The following is a 27821-nucleotide window of genomic DNA, read 5'->3' on the forward strand; positions in this document are numbered from 1 at the left end:
GGGGCTGAACATGTACTTCGGAAAGTTGATGTGCATGACCACCAGCACACTCTTGAAGACTAGCACGGACACTATGCATAAGTGTGTTTCCAGTTCAGCCACACCCAAAAAGACCATGCACATGTTAGCAGATGATTTGGATGAAGGGGCCGAACCAATGCACTGGTTGCGGCGGAGGCAAGAGTTCGCTTCAGCAAGATGTCACCATGAGGTGTATGCACACCATCACGGATGACCAATCTTTGCATCAACTCACCACCTTCACCATCACAAGCATGTCAAAGAGTTGGTCTCACCACAGTGGACTGAGTGTCAGCGATGTCTTTCTTGGCTTGCTCAAGCGATGTTGTCTCACATGAGTAGATGTGTGTTGTAACGTTGAGTCATGTCAAGTGTAATTCAAGTGTCAATAGTTGGACGCAATAGTCATAGAGTAGGTGAAGAGTCATGAGGGTAGTTGAACTATCACAAAGGGGAATGTCAAGGGTCACCCCACCCTTTGCTATAAATGGTCCCTCATAACTCATTGTATAGGATTTTTGGTCAGCCAGGCTTCTACTAAGACTATTTGAAGAAGGTTTGGACAGTGTTGTAATGTGCCTTGGCTTCTCCATTTCACGGAGCTAGTACATCTCTATGGAGGAGTAGGAGAATGTGGCTGTAACGTTCCACTGTTGGGGTTAGCAGGTTTACATGGATGTATTGTATGATTATGACTTACACTTCTTTATATAATAAGAACTAACACATTTTCATGCATATGTTGTTATTGTAGTTGGATTGCTTTGGTTTCTTTAATGATATGTGTTTTTTAACTTATGTACTTGTGTATGAACTGATTCACATGGAATTATAAGAATCTTGTTGTTAATGTGTTGCATATGTTGTTAATGTTGTCACCGTCCGTGTTGACTGCTCTCTCGGAAATGAGACAGACCTTTCACTTGAACCTTGCTATAACAACCATCACACTCGTCTCGGACTGATCCATGAGTGTTGTACGTGTTATCTTACCTTGTATGATGTCACTACTGCATCCGAGTGGACTGCTCCGCTGGAAGCTGTGCATGTACTTTGTGTTGTGTGTTCCTAGCCGAGTAGGGACTGATCCCTTTCAACTTAGAACTCACCTTCACCTCCTTCCCCTTTCAAAGTGTTAGAACCTCTCATACACCTTCCTTGACTCACTGCATCAGTCACACCCTTGTTGCTGATAGAGTTATTTTACTTGCCTCTATGTAACATCGCGATCAAAGGCATTACATTATGACCCACTGCTGGGACTCCTACACTAAACAGTCTGAGGTCTAATTGGGACTTCTTACTCGGGAGATCCCCTTGCCATGTTGGCAGGTCTAGCACCGTCAACATTTCTAGCGCTAGAAGGAGGGTCTGATGACAAGTTGTGTCCTCTCATCCAGTTTTGAACCTTTGCATATCTTTCATGTAGTCTTGCACTCTTCTACCCCCAATGTGTTTTTCGAATCATGAAAATGTCTCCATCTCGAGGAAGCTTTTTGATCTCTTGTCCACTCACGCGTCTGATGGTGAACACGAAGTGGCCTAGCCTGAGCACTTACTTAACTTTCTTTGCATGATTCATGAGGAAGATGAGTTTTCTGATGAATAGGTCGGTTTGCTGCTTGCATACACACTTCATGAATCTCCATTTTGTTGGGTGCTCAGCCGGCCATGCACTCATTTGAGAACTTTTGTGATCTTATTGAAGACATGTTCTATCATTTTGATCCAGACCATCTTGACCGAAAACAGTTACAGCAATGGAGGGCTCCGCATGAATCCATTATTGATTTTTGGCAGTGCTTCCATGACTTGCAGTTTCGAGCTCCGAGGAGCTAGATGGAATTTTCTTATCTTTGGGACTGGTTCAAGTACTGCGTTAAGAAATCTTCCCATCCTAAGAGAAAGTTTGAGATCAAGCCTCGATCAACATTCTTCGTTGATGGAGCTAAGCAATCTCATGTGGAAGCGGGCATTGTCTCAATTGACTGTCCGCCTTCTTCTTATTCAACAGCTCCACCACTGCCCAGTGATGTTGAGGATCATGCTCACACACCTATTCATCCTTCACACCCTCCCAACATCACTTCACTCAATTTTTGTGCAGATTTGGTTGTGAGTCCTTTGAGTCCTCATATGCATTCTTTTCGACGACCTTCATCTTTGCACCCAGGTGTTCCTCTGGATGATGTTGTCTTGTGTTCATCCATTCAAGACTCTTCACTTGTTGTGAACAAATAACGACCCACTGATGGAGTTGGTGTTGCAAAACCAACATGTGTTGTCATTCATGAAGAGTATGAGTGGGAGATTGAGCATCAACACTTCGTGAAGGATGACTCCAGTCCTTCTGAGCCCCCTCTGTTCTTTCCTAACATCATTGGTGAACTTGCCATCCATGATTTCGCATGTGTGTCTTCATCCACGGATGCACCCATTGTTGATCTTTCCCAGGACACATCGTATGTTATCCCATCATCCAACAATGGAGAGGACCAATCATTCATTGGAAATACACTTGATCTTTCATCTTCTTTTTCCAGAAAGGTAGAGGGTGAACATCTTTCCTCCACATCTACCCCTCTGTGTGATTCATCAAACCATGAGGATGCCGACCAACATTATGAATTTTCTGATCTTGGTTGTCGTGATATCTTCACCTCATCATATGATCATGATGTTGATTTAGTTGTTGTTAATCCATCTAAGCCACTGGTCTACGAAGATCCATCTGTCAACGAAGTCGAAACCCCACACACTGTCAAGGCACTTAAGCCCAAACTGATGGTTATGTCAGGCCCTCGCTGTCCTGAGGTTTGTTTCGCTTCTAATAAGGAAATTGTTCAAACACTCAAGGCTCCTCATCACTCATATATATGCACTCAAGATCAATATAACACTCAGATTTTACTTCCTCCACTCGAACTACACGATCCCTTTGCCCCTACATTAAAGGAGTCTTACATTGCAAGCACTCGTGCGCAATGCAAGTTATCTTTGTTTCTTTCGTTTGCTTGCATGCCACAGTCAAGAGTGTTCTTATGCTTAAAAGTTGCACGTAGTGTCACACAACACCGTGATAAGTTCGCGGACTGCCAGTCATGCAAATGCACTCACTTATGTCCCGTGGTCACTTTGAATCATGAAGTGTGGTTGTCTTCATTTTTATATCTTTCTTGCTTGCTGGTTCGCACAACTGGGTTGCTCGCGGACCAAGATTTCACCAACATGGGTCTACCAATGTGTCGGTTGCTGCATTGGAAGTATCACTTCACATGATCAGGCCCATGTACGTTAGTGTAGGAGTAGGAGTAGTGTTTTCTTTCAGTTGTTTTCTTTCATGCTTGTTTTCTTATGTGCTTTGTTTGCTTGTTTGTTTACTTGCTTCTCTTTCATTTTTTCTTCTGCTCTTGCTTTTCTTTGTTGATTGTTAGTTCATTCGATTGTTTCGTTCATAGGTTAGTTTTTCATGAAACCATGTATGACTCTTGAAGCGAGCTGGGTAAAGTACAAGAGGGCTTGTACAACTATCACTACTTGGTTATCTGTCATCTTTCCTATGTATGATGAGCTTGTTACTTTTAGTCCATGATACGTCGAAGGAAAATACGTACTGTTCGAAGTGAACCTTGGTGTAAACACAACGCTTGCACGCTAACTAGTGTCACCTTCTCTAGTCGATTGTTTTTGGGTTAACCCTTGTCAGCTTAGTCAAGTAGAGTAAGGTAAGGGGGAAACCTTAACAGGCATGTCAGAGATACAATAAACTACTTCTCTGCTGGAACAACCTCTTCTGCTCTCAATAAGTCGGGATCCCTCTTTCGCCTCTGAAATGAATAAGTGTTATGCATAGTGAAAAATGAAAAAATGAAAAGTCAAAAATTCAAAATGAAAAATGAATAAGGTGAAATAAGAGAAAGGCTTCCTGCGCAGGGAGGTGATGCAAGTAAATACGTCGGGGTACTGACTAGGCTCGCTAGTAGCGGAGCCATGCTTGTGTTCCTATGTGACTCCACCGGGGTACTGTCCAGGCTTGCTGGCAGTGGAGCAACACCAGAGATGAAACTAAGACTTTGACGACTATACTACTTGTGCACCTATATGCCCCTCAACCCCAATCGAAAGAATTGTGTTGCCTTGGCTTGGAATGTGTGTTGATCGACCAAAGTCTTGGCAGATGCTACATCTTACAATCAAGTTAGTGTGAAACCAAGATGAGCTAAAAACTGAACAATACTTCCGAAGGTGTTAGACTTGCTTTTCACGAACAAGGTCCATTCAGAGAGCTGGAGTTCTACCAGTGTGTTGCCAAGTGTTGTAGCGGCTAAAACCACCCTCCAAAATTTTGGCTTAGCCTACTTTGGAGCCTCCCTACCAACCTTACACAACACTTTGTCTTGCTTCATCAAGTACTCAAGCTTCAGTTTTTTCCTCGCACAAAGGTAGCCTGTCAATCACAATTGATCCATTCTCCTCACAGGCTGCTCACCCAGACTTGGTCTAGATGCAGGCTAAGCAGGTTCCCCTTGAAAATTGCACATTTTTGGAGGGAAAATAGCCTTCCCTCCAGGAATTACGCAATCCTCTCTGACAGCCTGTTGGGCTCCATGATTGCGCAATCCTACCAGCCAACCCTCCCAGCAGGATTTGCGCAAATTTCCCCAACAAGGATGCTCAGCCCAGAATTTGCACAAATCTAGGCAGCAGTCAGCTACTTTGCCTAGAAATTGCACAAATCTTCTGGGCAGCCAGCGCACCTTCCAGCCAGAAATGCGCATTTTTCTCCAGCAGTCAAGCAGTCCCTTGCATGTGCAGTTGAGTGGACCGGTTCCCTCCGGGACTGAGAAAAAGAGACTTTCATGCATGGGTTGCTTCTCCCAAGGCAGCATGCAAAGGAATCCCTTGTTTCATAGATCTATGTTTAGCAGTTGAAGATTACATGGAAGGAGCATTCTGAAACCTCACACCAAGTCTCGCTTCCCCTAAATTCGTGACATGCGCGTCACAACCTTGATGTTATCAAAACATATCAACCGGATGCTTCAGGGCTCATTCCTCACATAAGCCTTGCTGCTCTAACATCCCACATCACATTTAGGAGCAGTCGTCACATTCATCTCAGTTGTTTTGGGGTAAGCCCGCTTCCCATGCCTAGTGCTGCATTTGTGTCGCTTTTTGTGTTTTTGCTTGTGGGAGTACTATTTTCTTGATTTCTTTGAGCGCATGTTGTCGTTTACATATATACTAGCTTTTCCTAGCTTTGTTTCAGTTTTTGTTGCTATCTCATTACTGTCGCATGCATGAAACTATTTTGCACGGACGTTTGCCTGACCGGCGAACTGCCTCACCCACATGCATGTTGATCTATTTGATGAATCTTTCATTCATGTTTTGCATGCATTGTCAATCACTTCTTCTATCACTTAGTGTCACCATGCATTCACAGACTTACTTTCTTTCAGTCGCCCGTCGACGAGTCGGGCCTACCTTGGCCCGGGCTCTACCTTCACCAAGGCTGCATTGCACAATTTGGGAAAGAAATAATCACCCTCCTCTCCAGATTTGCACATTCCTTCCCAGCACTGGCCTCCAGGATTGCTTTTCACATTTCTTGAGGACAGCAGCTGCTTGGCCCAAGAAATTGCGCAAATATGTCCCTAGGCCAACAATCCTTCCCAGCTGGAATTACGCAATCCCAGCAGTCAGCAGCCAGATTGGACTGTGCATTGCGCAGTTCTAGCAATTAGTCAATTTCCCAGCCACCCAGACTATGCCTTGTGTAGTCTTGGCAGTCAGTTTCCCGACCTCCTTGCCGAAATTGCGCAACCTTCATGATCATGCACCAAGGTATGTTGCAAGTCAGTTTTCATGTTCATTTTGGTTTTCGACTGACAGATTGCTTACCATGAGTGTTTGCATGTCTCCAGGTATCCTAGGTGTTCATCTGCCTCTCGGCAGTATAGGTACAATGGTTTCCAGGAGAGAAGAGATGAAGACACCATTCAGAGCACACTTGGGGATGCAGTCAATCAAGTGTCCATGGACTTGTCTGCCCACAAAGACATCAAGTTGTTCGTAGACAAGGACATCAAGATATGACAACAACAGCATCACAATGATAAGCACCATGAACAGCAGCTGAAGACAACATACCAAATTCAACGAATTCAAAAGGAGGGTTGTTGACAACATTGAGGCAGAACAAGGTTGAAAACTCAAGCAAGTCCATTGATGATGAAAGCAACTTTGGACACTCCGGCTATGAAGTGATGGCGTGACATGAAGATCACGCGAAGGCAGAAGATGGAACAAAGTAGGAGTTTCATGTGTTGAAGAAACAACTTAGGAAGAACACAAAGCTGCACAGACAGATGAGTTGCAACAAGAACAAGAACAAAAGTGAGCAACATGCAATCACAAATGAAATTGCACCCATACAAGTTAAGAATCCATCCCAGCAGCTGACACAGAGCAGACATGGTGAGCAGTGTTGTTGATCGCATGCAAGGGATTCAACAACATGCATGTCGTTGAGCGCACGCATGCAATCCAACCCATTCAACACACTCACCAAGGTGAAGACAAGAAGCAAGTCCAACTGGGGCTGAACATGTACTTTGGCAAGTTGATGTGCATGACCACCAACACACATTTGAAGACTAGCACAGACACTATGCATCAGCGTGTTTCCAATTCAGCCACACCCAAGAAGACCATGTGCATGTTAACAGACGAGTTGGATGAAGGGGCCGAACCAATGCACTAGTTGCAATGGGGGCAAGAGTTCGCTTCAACAAGATGTCACCATGAGGTGCATGCACACCATCACGGACGACCAAACTTGGCATCAGCTAACCACCTTCACCATCACAAACATGTCAAAGAGTTGGTCTCACCACAGCGGACCGAGTGTCAGTGATGTCTTACTTGGCTTGCTCAAGCCATGTTGTCTCACATGAGTACATGTGCATTGTAACGTTGAGTCATGTCAAGCGTAAGTCAAGTGTCAAGAGTTGGACGTAACAATCATAGAGTAGGTGAAGAGTCATGAGGGTAGTTGAACTATCACAAAGGGGAATGTCAAGGGTCACCCCACCCTTTGCTATAAATAGTCCCTCATAACTCATTGTATAGGCTTTTTGGTCAACTAAGCTTCTACTAGGACTATTTTGAAGAAGGCTTGGACAATATTGTAATGCGCCTTAGATTCTACATTGCACGAAGCTAGTACATCTCTTTGGAGGAGCAGGTGGATGTGGCTGTAACGTTCCACTGTTGGGGCTAGTAGGTTTACATGGATGTATTGTATGATTGTGACTTACACTTCTTTATATAATAAGCGCCAACACATTTTCATGCATATGTTGTTATTGTAGTTGGACTGCTCCGGTTTCTTTAATGATGTGTTGTTTAACTTACGTACTTGTGTATGAACTGATTCACATAAAATTATATGAATCTTGTTGTTAATGTATTGCATATGTTGTTAATGTTGTCAACGTCCGTGTCCACTGCTCTGCCGAACATCAGACAAACCTTTCACTTGAACCTTGCTATGACAACCATCACACTCATCTCGGATTGATCTATGAGTGTTGTACATGTTATCTCACCTTGTATGATGTCACTGCCACATTCGAGTGGACTGCTCTGCCGAAAGCTATGCATGTCCTTTGTGTTGTGTGTTCCTAGCCGAGTTGGGACTGATCCCTTTCAACTTGGAACTCACCTTCACCTCCTTCCCCTTTCGAAGTGTTGGAACCTCTCATACACCTTCCTTGACTCAATGCATCAGTCACACCCTTGTTGCTGATAGAGTTATTTTACTTGCCTCTGTGTGACATCGCGGTCAAGGCATTACCTTACGACCCACTGCTGGGACTCCCAGACCAAACGGTCTGATGTCTAATTGGGACTTCTTACCGAGGAGATCCCCTTTACATGTTGGCGGGTCCAGCACCGTCAACAGGAATATACATGACAAATACATGCAACAAAAAAAGCCGAAGAATAAATAAAATAGAGGTGGAACATAAAACAACATGCATAATATACAATATTAAAAAAAAAAGTGTAAAGACTTGATGGAGTGTAGGATAGAGGGTGGATGCAATGCAAGGTAAACTAAATGCAACTAGGCCTACTCCTAACCTAATCAGGTAAAAGTTCAGGGTTAACTGTAATTATATTTCCAATGAAGCCATTGTTGTTCCTAACTTGAAACCACAAAGATATGAGCAATTAAAGGCGATATAAAACATTGTGCAATAGAAAATATAAGAACTTTGAAAACTTGCACAACTGACTGAAGGTATTACTTATTAACAAAAGGATGTGCCATACTAACCGGTTTGATCCAGTTTTTAACTTTACCTTGTTATTTGAAATTTTGATCATACAAACCTTGCAGGCTGCTTGTGAATACACATTCATCTATGTTTTTAGTTCTTGCAAACATTAAGAAAGATCGAAACTTGTTATTTGCAACAAAGCTTTCTAGGTAATATTTATCTAAATATTCAACAATTGGATTATGATATTCATAAAATCCAATTTGAAGACCCTGAGACTGACGAGAAGATAAATTATTTGTTAAAATAGTCAAATCACACTGAGGATCTCTGGTATTATGATCATATTGGTTGATTAACATACAAGGTTCTTGATTCTCTATTGATTCCATTTGTATCCAATTGTATGAAAAGTCAATAATATGAAATCTTAGGGAATTCAAAGAAATTATTGACATTGTGAATCCATGAAACCAATTAGGATATTGAGTTAACAAAATATTATAAACATATTTCAAATCAAAATCAGTAATAACACAAGGGTTTTGGTCGGCTAAATGATTGAAACAATCAATTTCTCCAGAAAAAGAAATGTGCCATGGGGATGATTAGATTCATGGTATGAACAAAAGAAATAATAAGATGGTTAAATTTGGAGGAGTTTAAGAGAGAAAAATCCTTCAACCCAAAAATACCTTTGTCTTGACCATCAAAATGGTAAGCATTGAAAACATAAAAATATGTAAAATATGTGCTCTTGAACCCTCGACCTAGCTCAAGGGGTTGACATGAAAAGGAACTAACCAAACAAGAAGATTTCATCTAATCATAAATTCTATCTTGAATATCCACTTGAAAACATTAAAAGTCCTTTAATAATGAACTCATAACCAATGGATGAATGTTAATGAAATAATTATGCGTGAAAATATGGATCCAACTTAGTTCATAGACCTCAACATGATTGAAAGAACCTGACATAGCGATTAGCAGGAGCTAAAGTGCCTTGACTTCCTGACTAGTCTTTGAACTTTCTGATGGTGGATCATCAAATCTGGGTGGCTTGGAAAAATCAACAAGTAGAAATACACCACTATAAAAAGATGTATCAATGAAAACACTACCAATTCCACTGGTTTAATTAGCTTTAAGATTAAACTCATCAAATTATTGATGGATAGAAAATTGAGATACATCAATTAGAAAGATACCTTCATCATTCAAGGTTGGAACATCCTCCTCCCAACTTATGAAATATTTACAATTAAATAAATCATGAATAATAGATTCAAACTTTTCATCCTCTGATTGTAATATCACACCATCCTGAACCTAATTGCAACCATGATCACCCAAATAAAGATCAAAAGAATTTAGGGGGGATGATGGTGTGACAAACTTATAAAACATATTTCGGTACAATGAATAGTGTGTTATAGGTGAAGAAGAATTGCAAGACTCATGAGGAGGAGCAACAATTGTACTTAAATCAGATTGAACTATAATGACATATCAACATCATTGTCTTCAATATAATGGTCAAAAATAGGCATACCAACATGACACTTTGATTGACCAAGATCTTTCAAAGATTCAAAAACCTAACAACTTATCTGTTCATATTTGGCATCTAATGGTGCATGAATTAGAGGAGATTCAATATCATTCTGAATTAAAAGAGCATCCCAATTCACAAATGAATATTGTAAATTGTAAGAAATAGATTGTGAATCGATGCCTTGGAAATCTAAGCCCTCAAAAGAAGAGAGGATATCATATGATAAACTTAAATGCTCACCACCATATGTGTTAATGGAAACAAAGATGTCATGGTGATGTTTATCCAAAGTATCAACTCAGATGCGAGGTTCAGAGTCATTTGACAGGTTGTCAAGATTGTTCGATTCATGATCCGTCGAGAGTATAGGATCAACATTCTGAAAGAGGGAAGAAAGATGGAACATATCTCCAACACTTTTCTCCTCTACATGTGAAATACAACTACCTTGTCCTTGATTAATACTTGAAACAACAATTTTGACATCATTATGAGTTGAAGTAGGTGAAACAAACGGATCATGAAACAAGGAATCATGAAAAGTTGGTGGTAGAGGTTTTAGAGTATCCCTAGAGACAATCAACTTTTAATTTGGATCAGATTCAAGATTGGAATTATGTATATTAATATGATGTTGAAAACCAAAGGGATCAACTTTCACTTTGGGCTCCATGCAATTACTAAACCATTCCAATTTTTCCTCAGTAGGATGTGGATCAGAAGAATTGGATGGAGTTTGAATGGACATATTAACAGTTTGATTTTCAGATCTCCCAACTTGAACACCATCACTAGGGGGAACCAAAATTGGTACTGGGAAAGGAGGAGGACAAGGAACAAAAGGAATAATATATTCCTCCTCAAAAGATCGAGGTTTCTCATGATTATCCAAATTTGGGGAGAGAGAACCATTCAGGGGTTCAGGTTCAAAAGATCTGAAAGAGAGTAGAATCAAATTCTGAAAATTTTCCATAATGAAATTTGAATCAATATCTCCCTTAGGAAATTCACAGCAAAGTTGAAGAAAATAATTAAGAAAACCCTCTATATATTCACCAAGTTCCATTCTAATAAAATTAATTCTATCACATACATCTTGATAATCATACCTCTCAAGGGCTTCGTGAAGCTCCTTAACAAGTTGCTTGAGTGAATGGATAGAAGCAATAGGTAATCTATGACACCAATACTTAACTTGACCTTCAAATGTGAGGGTGAAAAATATGCTCATGAAATCTTTAAAATGTATTCCATTAGAGAGACAAAAATGCATAAATTGAAAGAAGTGTTCAAGGTCAGTTAGTTCACTCTTGCCATCAAACTTAAATTGAGACAAGTCATGAATTTTTTCTGTAGGGATGGTAAAATGAAGCTCCTTAGAAAAATATCTCAGGATTATGATTCGGGAAAAATTCATTTAAGATAAGAGATTCGAAACAGACTCAATGGACACAACTTGTTATTTGGCCCTCCTTCTAGTGCCAAAATGCTGACGATGTTGGATACCACCAACATAAAGGGGGTCTCCCTAATGTGGAGTCCTAATTAGACCTCACATAGTTTGGAGTAGGAGCCCCATCCAGAGTATCGACTTGACCACCATAACACAAAGGTTCGTCTTGCTTTCAACGGATAACATAAAAGATTATATACATACACCTTGAATAAGCAAGTAAGTTGAAATTGTGAAACACCAATTGCAATGTGTAAAAGGATACATTCACAAGGGGAGAGACAAAAGTGAGCCTCTTGAAAGAAAGTAATAGTACTAACCTAAGAGAGACACACGAGAGAATAAAAATATTCATCAAAAAAATAATTCACATAATGAAGTTAAAGAAAATATAACACACATTAAACAAGATGGGTACCAAAGTCATCGAAATAGTTCAATTTCTCCAGTACATATGAACAAAAAATATACCATAAACATCCCAAGAATATTCCTAAAACATTCATGATACATGCATGAAAATGTGTTTCCTCATAGAGCTTGAATTAGGTGAAAGATCCAAGTACACAGTTACAATGATGAGACATTAGTCCCAATAGTGGAGCATCAAGTCACTTCTTGCTTCTACAAATAATAGTTTTCTCTCCTATGCCAAGTAGAGAGGCCAAGACTAGCTCTCCAAATCTTAAGCCTCCAAAAGCCCCTTCCCTGAGTTATGAGGTTCCTTTTATAACAACGGGGATAACTTTTCATATCCCCATGACTATTGAGTTACCCTCGTGAATCTTGGACTTCTATGACCTTTGGAATTCTATGCAACTCTTGAACTTCTAAATGACTTTTGGACTTCTCCTAAAGATATTTTGTCCATATATGACTAATTGACTCTTCATGTTCCACATATGACTCTTGGACTTCCACACATTATATTTTGTCCTTTCTTGAGAATACATCATTACACTCCACATGACGATGTGGCATGATACATGGACATAAATTGACCACTATGATGACACTTGTACAAGTTACAACTTGACAATGATGACATTAATTCATGATGATGTGGAAATGCCAAGTTGTCTTTCTTTCTTCTTCCTCTTGTGTTCTTGATGGTAGATCCAATTTATGCTTCATCTTCATGAAATATCCACTTTGTTTCTTATATTCACCCTCCAAAGTGTCTTTGATTAATATTGGAATCCTCTGAGTCATCATGCAATGTCCTTTTTTGTCTCGATCCATGATCGACTTCATGTCTCCATGATAACTCTCTTTTTTTCTTCTTCAACGCATGTGTTTCTTCATGCTTTCTCCTTGTTATTTGATCTTGAGCATCACCTTGTCATGCTTGGAAGGAATTCCTGCCAATGAAAATCATTAATCATGAGTCAAGATCAGCCTTAAAATATCTATTATATCATTGCTTAGATCATGGGATGATCTGCTCTTGATTGGCTCGTGAGAGGGTTAAAAGAAGAAGGTTTAATTAGGGGGGTGCAATAAAACTCATCAGGCTAACAAGAGGCCTTCAAGGTGCACTTGTGCACTCAAGAAAAAGAGAGAGAACATTAAGGGGCATAAGGGCACACTCCGAAGAGATGAAGGAGTGTGGATTTATTTCTCCAGGCCTTCAAGGTGTGCTCATGCACTCAAAAAGACTAATAGGGCAAAACAACGCTCTCCGAAGAGACGATGGAGTGAAGCTTCAGGCCTTTAGGACTTCATGGTGTGCTCATGCGCTCAAGGAAAAGGTGGGAACACTAGTATATGTCGAATAGATGAAGGGAAAACATTCGAGCCTTCAAGGTGCACTCATGTTCTTGAGGGAATAAGGGCGCACGATGAAGAGACGAAAGAGAAGCACTCAAGCCTTCAGGATTCTCTCACATGCTCAAAGAGGGTGGATTTATTCATGCCGAACGAGTGCACTCAAGTGAAGGCTTCAGGCTTCATGAATGCACCATGTGCTCAAAGGGAAGGATGAAGCTTTGTGCTTTGTGATTGTGCCATTTGCTCTAGGGATTTGTGCTTCGTGAGTGCGTCATGCACTCTAAGAGAAGAATGAAGTTTCGTGTAGAAATTATGATGTAGATTTTCAAATTCTCATGAAGTTTGAATCAAAACTACAAAACACAAACCTACTCTGCTACTCTACGGAAAGTAATTCAAAATTTAGAACATCAATTCAAAAATTCAATAAGAAATAACACAAATGCTCACATTATTTTTCTAAGAGAAAGGAATCTATTAATAACCCAATGCCTTCTTGCATTAATCTGATGAACAAAGATGGATTACAATTTCTTTGCTCAACTTAGCACAATCTGCAAGTGCATAACCTATTTTTTTGCTCACTAAGAAGCTCTGACCGAGACTTAGTCAATTTCTACCTCTTCTTGAGCCCCTATTTCCTTGTACAATTCCTGAGAAATTAGGCCCCTATTATTTATAAATTTATACAAAATGGATTGAACAATTCCCTAGGTTGATCATCAGACTATATGCAACACATATACACGCTAGAATAGTCTATAACTAATGTTACACTGCCTTGGAATATCCACCACAACTGGGGAAATCAAATTCTCTGCACACAATAGCTATTTTAGGTTGATTGATCAGTTAACTAGATGATCAATGAGTTTGACTGAAGTCCCACTAACCCTCCACTAGTTCCTCCAATAATTGGAACTAGTTTAAATGAAAACAACTTGAGATAACTGGTCTTGATTGCAATAAATTAGGAATCATACATGCTTAAATGAAATGTAACTCCTCCAACTTGAATTAATTGAGTTAACTAAGTGAAAAGTTCCATGTCACCTCTGTTAATTACCTCCAAGATTTCTGCTGATGTAGAAATTCAAATTTTCTCTAGTTTGGCCAAGTAAAAGTCAAATTGATATTTTTTGTTGCAGTTTCAACACTCGCCCTCACCAAGAAAGGGATTATCAACCACCCATATCCTCCCTCTGTGGAACTAAAACTTCTCTCTTGACAAGGCCTTTGTCAAAATGTTAGCATCTTATTCCTATCTCAGAATGTATTGTAGCAACATTATCCACCTTTGCACACAGTCCTGTAAATGGTGATAGAAAATATCTATATGCTTGGATTGATCATGAAATATAGGATTCTCAGAGAGTTTGATGCAACTTTGATTATCAAAATAGATCATAGTTGCATCCATCATCTGAACAAATAGTCCCACAAGTATCTTTCTCATCTAGATCGCCTCACATGTTGCTTGACTTGCAGCCATGTATTATGCTTATGTTGAGTTGAGCACCATAGATATTTTCTTCTTGTTGTACCAAGAAACAAATGTATACCCAACATTGTAAATTTGTAACAACCCTGGTTGAGTTTCTATGTAAAAAATATAAGACCAATGTCAAAGGACACATATTCCAAGCTGAATATTGGGAAAAAACATAGTGATAGGGATCACTAGTGATTAATTAATGGCTATGGAAATTGGCAAAGTCATTAACAAAGGAAAATTGGAATTAATTGACATTTTATTTATGAAATAAAGGAAAATAGGAGAAAATGGAGGTGAAAGGTCACATAATTGCATGAGGAGGAAAATGAAGGAAAATGAAGAAAATAGAGGCCTCAATGATCAAAAGGCTTTTGAGTATTTGTTCATGGATTTTTTGTTAGTTTTAGCTCGGAGATCTCTCTTCTATTCTCTCTCTCATACTCTTGGACACTTATAGTTTTCTTGGAGCACTCTTGGAGCATTGTGGCATGCCTTAGATTTGAAGCAAGAAGGCACAGGAAAAGCAATAAAGCATAAGCAAACAATCAGATCAACAACTACAAAAAAATTTCTTTCCAGGTACTGAGTTGCATGTATGATTTCCTTGTTAGTTTTGACATGCCTGGCATATGTGGTTATTTGGTTATGACATGTCATTGGCATGGAGGATTTCCTGGATTGATAATGGTTTTTCTTAGCCTTTCCATTCCTGGATAGCCATGGTGTTGTGGGTTTTCCCTTTTGTTTTTTGATTGGTGCTCATGTTCCTTATGTTTGAGGGTTGAGTTATTAGTTCCTATAGCCTTACTTGGACAAACAATATGGAAGCCCTGGAACAACTTAGGTTGAGCTACTAGTCTTGGAAGCCTTGGTTGGAAAAATTCTTTGGATCCCTTGGTGGGTTGAGTTAGTAGTCATGGAGCCTTGGTTGGGTAAAATTTGTGGAGCCCTGCAACATTTGTGGGTTTAGTTACCAGTCCTGGAGCCAGATTGAAACAAATTCTCTATAGATTTGAACAACTTGGGTAGAGACCAATCTTGTGATGGTTAGTGATGTGCGACAGTGAGGTAGAATCATTGGTTGAAGGTTGAGGTGGTTTGGCCTCTAAAAGCGCTGGTTTGGTTTTTCTTGGTTTATTCCATGAGATCCCACATTTCATGCTTGGAATATGGTTCAGGGGGTGAATGGGTGAAAGAGAGATTTGGTTCATCCCAATCTGTGGTCGATTGGTACGTGGAAGTCGGTGACTTGGTTGGTTTTTCATATGTTAATAAGAACTCATTTTCTCTTGTATTTCATGAGTATTTATACTTTTTATTATGTGGTTATGATGGTTGTTCTATTATTGTTATTTATTTGGTTATATGCTGGTTATGAGCATGGTTTATGACAAACTTGAGTTATCGCTATCATCATGTTTTGGTTAGTAACTGAAATGTTAATGAATGCAAGACCTAATAGATTATATTGCAACTATTATGAGAGGGCATCAATCCTTCTTAAAAATTCCCAGATAATGACACAGAGCCAAATGAATAATTTGGCGAGGAAAACTAACCAAAACATTTATTATTTTATTCCTTCACAAAAACATGGATTTCCAATTCAATTACATGGCTATTTATTTTGGAGGAATAAATCTCTTAAATTTCTCAAGAGAAATTTATTCATGGATATTTGGAGGATGTTGAGAGTAATCCTCTCAAATTTAGGAATTTATCTTAACTACCTAATCTCTAACAAATTCTAGAATTATCCATAAAATCTAGATTTTTCTAGATTCTCCAAATTAAATAAATACATAAATTTAAAACATGAGATGCTCCTGCATCATACTACCGGGGAGAAAAATATACGTTCATATGATTTCCTTTTGGATTTATTCAATACTGGTACCATATTTTGAAATATCTATTGCTTTCATCCAAGTAGTATCTTCGACTAGTTGATTCATCCATTTAACCAAGTATTGAAAATACTCTGTATTCCTATTCTTTTTGGCCACCCTTTTATCGATGATTTATTCAACCTACTTTTTTGGTGTTGAAGGTAGTTTATCCCACTAAAATTTATCACTAAGAGGTGCATCTATAGGATCATTCATTGGTTCCTTAAATGGTTATAGATCGGAAATATTAAATATTGGTGAGATGCCGAAGCCTTTGGGTAGTTATATTTCATAGGTATTCGAGGAGAATTTCCTCAAAATTTTGCATGGTCTGATCTTTTTCAGTTTTAATTTATTATATTCCCCTTTAGGAAATCTTTCTTTTCGAATACCATAACCAAGTCTCCAACATCAAAGTCCAGTTTTCTTCTTTTGGAATCTACTCTTCATTTATACTTGTTGCTGCTTTCTTGTAATTGTTGCTTGACTCTGTCTTGTATTTCCTGCATACTGGCTACAAAATCTTCACCATCTGCACTTCTAAATTGTTTTTTTCCAAGGTTCCTTAACTCATAAATTCCTCTTGGATGCATTCCATAAACAATTTGGAATGGACTTAATCCTGTGCTTCTATTAGGTGAGTCATTATATGCAAATTCTGCCTGAGCAAGTACCTGATCCCATTGTTTGGGATGTTCACTTACCAAACTCCTCAAGATATTTCCAAGACTTCTATTTACCACCTCTGTTTGACCATTAATATGGGGATGATATGTTGAGCTAAAAATGAGATTGGTTCCTAACTTTTTCCATAGAGTTCTCCAAAAATGACCCACAAACTTGGTGTCTCTATCAGAAACAATACTTGTAGGTAATCCATGCAATCTAACTATTTCTTTGAAGAATAAGTTTTCTATGTTAGTTGCATCATTTTTCTTTTTACAAGCTATAAAGTGTGCCATTTTTGAGAATCTGTCAACAACAACAAATATTGAGTCACTTCCTCTTTGTGTTTTGGGCAATCCTAGTACAAAATCCATGCTTATAGAGTCCTACGTCAAAATCCTAGTACAAAATCCATGCTTGTTGAGATATCCTGCATATTTCAACAAATATTCTTACATCTTCCTGTATGTGAGGCCAATAATAAAATTCTTGTAACTGTGCTAGAGGTTTATCTTGCCCAAAATGACCTGCTAAACCTCCACTATGTTTTTCTTTCAACAAATTTTCTCTCAACGAACATCCTGGAATGCATAATTGTCTTCCTTTAAATAGAAGTCCCTCCTGTATCATGTAGTTTAACTGTTGAGTTCTATCTCTACTTACAAGATTTTCACAAGCTGGATAAGATTCTTTGATATCTAGATCATCTGTATACATATCTTTCAGCTCATCAAATCCTAAGACATTTACGTGGAATTCTTGCAAAATTAAATTGATCCTGCTTAATGCTTCTTCTACTTTATTTGACTACCTACTTTTATGTTTGATAACAACTGTAAAATTTTGTAAGAATTCAATCCATTTAATACGTCTTTGACTCAATTTTGTTTGATTGTTGATGTATTGTAAAGCATGATTATCTGTGTAGAGGATGAATTCTTTTGGCATAAGATAATGTCTCCATTTCTTTAAAGTTTGTATGATGGCATAAAATTTTTTATCATAAGAAGAGTATGTTTTCTTGGCTTCATTGAGTTTTTCATTGTAGTAGGCAACTGGTTTTCCTTCTTGTCTTAGAACAACTCCTATTGCAGTGCCACTGGCATCAGTCTCAACTTGAAACAACTTATTGAAATCTAGCAATGCTAAAATAGGTTGTTCTGTAATATTTTTCTTTAATAATTTGAAGCTTTTATTAGCTTCTTTTGTCCAATGGAATGGTTTATTTCTTTTTTTAATAGTTTATACAATTGGAGCACATATGCCATCAATTTTTTTGTTAAATTTTATGTAGAAGCTTGCTAATCCATGAAAACTTCTTACCTCTGAAATTCTTCTTGGAGTTGGCCAATCAATTATGGCCTTCAATTTCTCCTAATCCATCTTAAGCCTACCTTTGAAATCACAAAACCCAATTACAATAATTTTGTTTTCATGAAACTACACTTCTTTAAATTGATTAGCAATTTCTCTTGTTGTAACTTCTTCAAAACCATCTTAAGATGTCTTAGGTTCTCTTCTTTTGATTAACTGTAAATTAAGATATCATCAAGATAAACTATAACAAATTTTCCAATGAATTCTTTTAAGACTTCATTCATTAACCTCATAAAGGTATTGGGAGCATTGGTAAGTCCGAAGGGCATTACCAACCATTCATATAAGCCATTAATATGTTTGAATTCTATTTTCCATTCGTCACTTTCTCTGGTTATGATATGCTGATATCCATGTTTTAAATCTATTTTAGAAAAATATGTAGCACCACTTAGAGAATATATAAGATCATCAATATGAGGTAATGGAAACTTGCACCTGATTGTGATTTTGTTGATTTCTTGAGAATCTGTGCACATTCTCCATCTGCCATCCTTTTTTGGAGTTAAAACTATTGGAACTGCACATGGACTTAAACTTTCTTAAATGAGACCCTTATGCAACAATTCCTGCACTTGATGCTTAATCTCTTCATTCTCCTTTGGAGTCATTTTGTAAGATGCTTTGTTTGGAAGGCTAGCACCTGGAATAAGATCAATATGATGGCTGATACTTGTAATGGGAGACAACTTATCAAGAAAGTCATCCACTACACTATCAAAATATTCATTGAACATATTTTTAATTTCTTTTGGAAGATCATTCAAATTTGTGCTTGTGAGGACTACTTTTGGCTTACCAATCAAAGAGAAATTTATTTCCTCATGCTTGATTTATTTAAGAAACACTTTTCCACTTAACACTAACTTGGATTGGTATTCTTGTGGTGCTTGTTCATTCTTCAAATGTAAGAGAACATGTTTCTCTCCATCCTTTTCAAAAGTATAGGTGTCTCTCCTTCCATCGTGTATTGCTTTTGTCATATTTCCATGGTCTTCCAAGAAAAATATGACACACATCCATAGGCATAACATCACAAGGAACTTTATCCTTATAGCATCCTATTTGAAACTCCACTTCACCTTGTTCATTAATTAATATCTGATGTCCCTTTTGCAACCATGAAACTTTTTAGGGAGTAGGATGTTTAGTTTTCTTTAAATTCAACTTTTCTACCATTTCTATGGATACTAGATTATTAGTACTCCCACTATCAATAATGACTTTACAACATTTTCCTCCTAATTTACAGACAATTTTGAACAATGTTTTCCTTTCTGTAGGTTCCTTTACTTCTTCAGTGGACTTTAATAAAGCTTTTTTCATCATCAAGGATTCACCAGTTTTAGGTGAATTTTCATGTGTAGAGGATTGTACACTTTCTATATTAGTTTGTGCTATATGTGTGCTACCCTGACTAGAAAATATTTCTAGACATTCATTAGATTTATGACCAACTTTGTTACATGTATAACAACTTACCACAAAAGATCAACCTCTAACTCTTTGATATGGTCTTCGTCCTCTGAAAACTCCTCTTGATGATTCTTCTTGATGTGAATTGTTGCCTTCTTATTTTTGAATGGGAAATATTCCACTAGAAAATCCTCTGCATGATTGTCCTCTACTTGATGATCCTCTTCTTCTTATTGTGCTTCATCCTCTTCTTCTTTGAATCTGCTTCCTTACCAATTTTCTTATATCTTGAGGGATATCTGACAGGCTTCCTCAACAGTTTTCAGAGACAAAATATTCAATTAATATTGTATTTAAAATCTTAGGCCATTAATATATATAGCTATTTTTTCATCATCCACTTCCACATGACCAAATCTTATACTTAATATACAAAATTCTTTTGTATATTCTTTTACAGACATGAATTTCTGCTTGATAGTTTGCATCTGTCGAAAAATATTAAACTGATAATCTCGAGGAACAAGTTTACCTTTGAGATTTTCTAACATCCAATCACAACTAGTGATTCTCCCTTTGCTTTTATTTCTCCGTTCATCTTGCACGCTATCCCACCATAGTGCAACATGTCCTTTTAATCTGGTCATTGTGAACTTAACTTTCTTCTCTTCATCTACATTTTCATAGTCCAAATATTTATCCATGGCGCTGGTCCAATCGATCAATTCTTCCGGATTTAAGTTTCCCTCATACATTGGCACATCTAATATTGGATTGGTACTTATCCCTGTGATCATCTTGACAATTTTCTCTAATGTAGTTTCTTCTTCAACTTCTTCTTCTTCTAAGATTTCTTCTGCTTCACTGATATCACCAATGTTGACATATCTTCTGTGTGTTATCTCCAATGCATCTAATCTTATTCTAATATGTGTTACGTCATCAAGTAAGACTTTGTTGGTAGCTGCTCTTCATTGACCAATTCCATCTCCCTTGGCTCCCCTAGCTTCTAGCTCTATGTGCCATCTTTATTATTATTATTTTAATACACAAAATTTCAATTTGTAATACACAATACCAATTTCAATATTCACTGCCCATCACACCTTATTATGAAGTATATGTGACATGCATTGAGAATTCAGAGATTTTTATAATAATAAGACATGAAATTTGAATCTTTAACTAAACTCACCAACAAGGTTTCTCCACGGTTTGAAATCAATGTTGAATTTCCATGACCTTGGGTCAAGGTTAGAGTCTTAAAATCACTGACGCTGCCAAACCAAGAATCTCAACCATAAACTACTTTGCACAATGGAATAAAATAGGAGTAAATCACACATGCACAAAATATAGACAAATTTTTACAATTTTTAACCCAACTTTGTTATATTAATCCAACTGATATAACACAATAGTCTAGGGAACCCATACCAGAGATAATGGCCCGCAATCATGCACTAGTACAAGATACAAAACGAGATACTCTGACCATCTAGATGTAGCATGCTCTATCATCTCCTTTAGGTTGTACCTTGTACCTACCTGGTCCTAAGGCTCCCGATCTGTAGTTCCTACTTCTATCAATGATCCAAGTCCATCTCGCCACTAAATCACGACTATCCAATCTTCTCTCTAGTTGTCCCTTCGTCAATCAAGGGCACAACACATTGAGACTCCTGTCAAATTGTTCACATCTCCACTTGTGAATAGCTCTCAATCTGTCCATTGCTGCTCCTCAACTACTCAGGCACTTTAGCCCACTATGGTCTTCCTGCGCTGCACCAATGAAGACCAATATAGGGCATGGAAGGCTACCACCTATCATTGCAAGATGTCGATCTCCCACAATGAACACGGGCTAGGAGGACTACCCATTATCTATTGTAGATGTCCTTCTCCACACACAAGTCTAGGGCTACAAAAACTACTCATTGATCAGACCCATGAGCTCAACAACTGCAACTCTAGCAATCACCTAAGTCCATGAAGATGGTGCACATCAGGCTCCAAATTGGACACTATCACATTGTCCTCCAAAATACCATAAATTCCCAATCCACTATCCACACATGTTCTGCTCTCACACTGCCCTCCAATAGTCCACGAGAGACCAAGTCCATGTTGTAGCATCTGCTCCTAGTTAGGGAATCCCCACACTTAGGAGACCCTTACACATGGCTACCCATCAACTTCACCAATCCACCCTTTTCTTCTGAAATATAGGAGCTATTGCACAAATCTGGGCACATCAACATTTCCTCACCTAGAACACCATCAATCCATCATCCAAGGGTCCATCTACAACTCACCTTGCTTTTATCCTCTTGCCTTCCAATTTGATGTGTTTGCTATCACCTTGGCTGCCTGGTAGGCTTCCATACAATCCATGTGGGCTCCTACAAACAACTCCTAAGGTCTCCTCAAGATGACCATCAACCAATCCAAGCAATGGTCAACAATGTTTACCCAATACACAACACAATTTTGCTCCAAGTCTGCTGCCCAATCACTATGGAAATTGTCACTAGTTTAGGGCATCTAACCATGAGGTTTGCCCCTTCTCTTTAACTTTCATAGGCCACCCTTTAATTTATCCAAATCTGGTCACTACAATGACCCAACACTTCTCCAAAAACACTTCTCAAAAATTTGTTTTCATGCTACTATTGGTGGTTGTCTTGGTTAGGGAACACTGTTGTAGCCTTAACCTTCTCCAGTAGATGTGAAACATCCTCTAGAAAACTGCGGATTAGGCTGATAGATTTGTTCCTACAATACGTTGAGGGTAAGGGCTTAATTCAGCCCTTAAAATGGCCCACACATTCCTTGCTGCTTTGGTATGGCCTGTGACCTACTGCACAACAATTCTTTTGCTCTACATTGCCCTCAATCAAACCCATAGACAATCCACAATTCCTTCAAATGGAAGCGTTTACGTTGAGGTTTCTTCCAACACCCTTAGCCTCTCCAACAACAACTTCAAATCCCTAATACAACCCTAAAACAATCAGATATTTTCCTTCGACCTTCTTGTAGGTATCCTTCTCTTGCTGCAGCTAGGACATGGGCTGCCCTTCCTCTAATGAGTCCTCTCCTTGTGAAAGCGTTGCACAAATTGATGAGTAAAATGACTCATCTCACTTCTCTATTTAAACACATAGAAAGGGCTCCAAAACATCATGTTCTAGGGATTATCCAATTGTCACATGCCTAAAACATCCTTAGGCTGACCTTAAATATAATTCACAACCCCAACATATAACTTCAAAAATTCATAAATCCACAATGACAACTCGGAATAAGATGATTCTCATTGCACTAGAATCATGTAGCCAAGAGCTATCATCCTCATCCATCACATGTTGAAGACTCGTCACGGTTTTGGCCTAAACATCTATGGGTGAAAAACCCCAGGCTTGGGTTATAATCCCACAAGCCTACTTGTGGTGCTTTGACCTCCAACCCTTGAACACTAGGGCTTGAATTAACTCCCAAGCTACACAAATCAACACTCCCGCTTAGTGAGGGAGGTACTTACAAGAATAGGAGGTGACCATCATCATTTGACAATGACACTAGCCCATCTGGCATCCATCACTGTAACATACCCTATAGAATGAATTTGACAATCTCGGTAGTTCCTTTGCCTCATCACATCTAAACCTGAAGATCCTAAACCTCCATAGGGTTGCCCCCCCTAAGGTTAGACTCCCTCTTAGCCTACACGATCTCCACTGGCCCAGTCCTACAAGCACTCATCCTCCTGGATCAAATACCACTCGTGAAAATCCCACCAATCTCGAATATGTAGCATCATGATCAAATGAAGACTCTAGCCTACCAATATCTAGTCCATCACATAAAGCCATCTCGATCAACCTAATATTGTCCATGTAAAAGAAACCATAGAGATGTCCCAACTATCCATGACAAATAAATAGAAGTACACGATCAACAATCTGCCCTACAACAAACTATTGTTCACCAGGCTCACCACGAATCCACTAGAATACCCAGCCAATCCCGTTGCCAAGCCAGTCAAGACCACTTGTCCATGTGTCTAGTTGAACCCTATATTTCATGATCGAGACACCGACAATTCCCTCTGAGTTGCTTCGCTGTGCACACTCTGATTCAGTGTCCCTCAAAGTAGCTCAGACATGGCCTTGAAACCATGCCGAATTTCCGGAACCTTGGGTCTAGGTTAGAGTTTTAAAATCACTGATGCTACCAAATCAAGAATCTCAACCATAAACTACTTTGCACAGTGGAATAAAATAGCAGTAAATCACACATGCATAGAATATGGACAACTTTTTACAATTTTCAACCCAACTTTATTAATCCAACTGATATAATACAACAGTTTAGGGCTCCTGTAACAGGGATAATGGCCCTTAATTATCCACTAGTACAATATGCAAAATGAGACACTTTGACCATATGGCTATAGCATGCTCTATCAGCTCCTCTCGGTCGTACCCTCTACCTTCCTGGTCCTTCAGTTCTCGATATGTAGCTCCTACCTCTATCAATGCTCCAAGTCCATCTGGCCACTGAATCACGGATATCTAGTCTCCTCTCTAATTGTCCCTTTGTCCATCAAGGGCGCAACACATCGAGACTCCTTTCGAGTTGTTCATAGCTCCACTTGTGAACAAATCTCAATCTATCCATTGTTGCTCCTTAGCTACTTAGAGACTTCAACCCACTGCATTCTTCCTGCACTGCTCTAATGAAGACCAACATAGGGCATGAAAGGCTGCTACTATCACTACAAGATTTCTATCTCCCACAACGAAAACGAGATAGGAGGACTACCCATCATCTGTTTGTAGATGTCCTTCTCCACACACAAGTCTAGGGCTACACAAACTGCCCTTGGTTGATCAGACCCATGAGCTCAACAAATACCACTCTAGCAACCACTTAAGTCCATGAAGATGGTGCACATCAGGCTCCAACTTGGACACTATCATGTTGTCTTCCAATAGACCATAAATTCCCAATCCATTATCCACACTTGGCCCACTCTCACGCTGCCCTCCAACAATCCAAGAGAGACCAAGTCCATGTTGTAGCATCTGCTCCTAATTAGGGAATCCCCACACTTAGGAGGCCCTTACACATGGATTCCCACAGACTTCACCAACCCACCCTTTGCTTCTACAATAGAGGAGCTATTGCACAAATCTAGGCACACCAACATGTCCTCACCTAGGACACCATCAATCCATCATCCAAGGGTCAATCTGCAACTCACCTTGGTGTTGTCCTCTTGCCTTCCAATCCGATGTGCCTGCTGTCACCTTGGTTGCTTGGTAGGATTCCCAACAATCCACGTGGGCTCCTTCAAACAACTCCTACAGTCTCCTCAAGTTGCCCATCAACCGATCCAAGCAATTGTAAACAAATTTGACCCAATACACAACAAATGTTTGCTCCAAGTCTATTGCCCAATCACTGTGGAAATTGTCACTGGTTTAGGGATTCTAACCATGAGGTCTACCCCTCCTCTTTGACTTTCACAATCTTCCCTTTAATTCATCAAAATCTAGTCACTACAATGACCCAACACTTCTCCAAAAAAACTGCTCAAAATTCTATTTTCATGCTACTGTTGGTGGCTATCCTAGTTAGGGCACATTTCTATAGCCTTAACCTTCCCCAACAGACCCCAAACATCCTTTAGAAAACTATGGGTTAGGCTGACAGATTTGTGCCTATAATATGTTGAGTGTAAGGGCTTAATTCATGGCTTAGAATGGCCCACACATTCCTTGATGATGTGGTAGGGCGTGTGGCCTACCACACAAGATTTATTTCTCTCTACACTTCCCTCAACCAAACTTACAGACAATCTGCAACTCCTTAAAATGGAAGCGTTTACCTTGAGGTCTATTCCAGCACCCTCAACCTCTCCAACAATAGATTCAGATCCCTAATCTAGCCCTAAAACAATCACATATTTTCCTTTGGCCTTCATATAGCTATACTTCTCTTGCTATAGCTAGGACATGAGCTTCCCTTCCTCCAACGAGTCCTCTCCTTGTGAAAGCATTGCACAAATGGATGAGTAAAATGACTCATCTCACTTATCTATTTATACACATAGAAAGGGCTCCAAAACATCCTATTCTAGGGGTTGTCCAACTGTCATATGCCTAAAATATCCTTAGGTCAACCTTAAACATAAGTCACAACCCCAACATTAAACTTCAAAAATTCATAACTCTTCAAAAACAACTCAGAATTATATGATTCTTGTTGTGTTAGAATCGTCTCACCGAGAGCTATCATCCTCATCCATCACATGTTGAAGACTCATCATAGTTTTAACCCAAAAATCTATTGGCGCAAAACCCCAGGCTTGGGTTCTAAGCCCACCATCCTACTTGTGGCGCTTTGACATCCAACCCTCAAACACTAGGGCTTGGAGTACCTCCCACGCTACAAAAATCAACACTCCCTCTTAGCGAGGGAGGTACTTCCAAGACTAGAAAGTAACCATCATCATTTGGTGACGAAACTAGCCCATCTGGCATCCATCACTGTAGCATACCCTATAGAGTTAATTCAATGATCTCAGTAGTGCCTCTGCCTCATCACATCTCAACGTGAAGATCCAAAACCTCCATATGGATACTACCTCTCAGGATAGACTCCCTCTGAGCCTACACGATCTCCACTGGGTTTTCCGTGCAAGCACTCATCCTCCTGGATCAAATACCACTTGTGCAAATCTCACCAATCTCAAATATGCAACATCACGATCCGATGAAGACCTTAGCCTACCAATATCTAGTCCATCACATGAAGCCATCTCAATCAACTTGATATTGTCCATGCCAAAGAAACCCTCAATCTATCCCAACCATCCATGACAAATCAATAGAAGTCCACGATCAACAATATTCCCTACAACAAACTATTTTTCACCGATATCAACACCAATCCACCAAAACTCCTTGCCAATATCGCTGCCAAGCCGGTCAAGACCACATCTCCATGTCTCCAGATGAACCCTCTTCTCCATGATCTAGACATTGACAACTCCCTCTGAGTTTATTCATTGTGCACACTTTGATTCACTATCCCTCAAAGTAGCTCAGACATGGCTCTCAAACCATGTTGAGTTTTGATGACCTTGGGTCTAGGTTAAATTCTTAAAATCATTGACATTAACAAACCAAGAATCTCAACCATAAACTACTTTGCACAACGGAATAAAATAACAGTAAATCACACGTGCACAAAATATAGACAATTTTTTACGATTTTCAACCCAACTTTATTAATCCAACTGATATAATACAAGAGTCTAGGGCTCTTGTATGAGGGATAATGGCCCTCAATCATCCACTAGTACAAGACATGAAATGAGATACTCTGACCATCTCGCTATAGAATGCTTTATCAGCTCCTTTCAGTTGTACCCTGTATCTGCCCGATCCTTCGGCTTCTGATCTGCAGCTCCTGCCTCTATCAATGCTCCAAGTCTATCTGGCCATAGAATCACGACTATCGAATCTTCTATCTAGTTTTCCCTTCATCCATCAAGGGAACAACACATCGAGACTCTTGTTGAGTTGTTCACAACTCCACTTGTGAACAACTATCAATCTGCCCATTGCTTCTCCTCATCTACCTAGGGACTTCAGCCCACTATGGCCTTCCTGTGTTGCTCCAATGAAGACCAACATAGGGCACGGAAGGATGCCACTTATCACTAGAAGATGTCCATCTCCCACAATGAACATGGGCTAGGATGACTGCCCATCATCTATTGTAGATGTCCTTCTCCACACACAAGTATAGGGCTACACAAACTACTCCTGGTTCATCATACCCATGATCTCAAGAGCTGGCACTCTAGAAA

The sequence above is a fragment of the Pinus tabuliformis genome, chromosome 6 (assembly GCF_031772625.1).
Source record: "Pinus tabuliformis cultivar Carrire ecotype Pingquan chromosome 6, CPIR1, whole genome shotgun sequence".
NCBI classification, from domain to species: Eukaryota; Viridiplantae; Streptophyta; class Pinopsida; order Pinales; family Pinaceae; genus Pinus; species Pinus tabuliformis.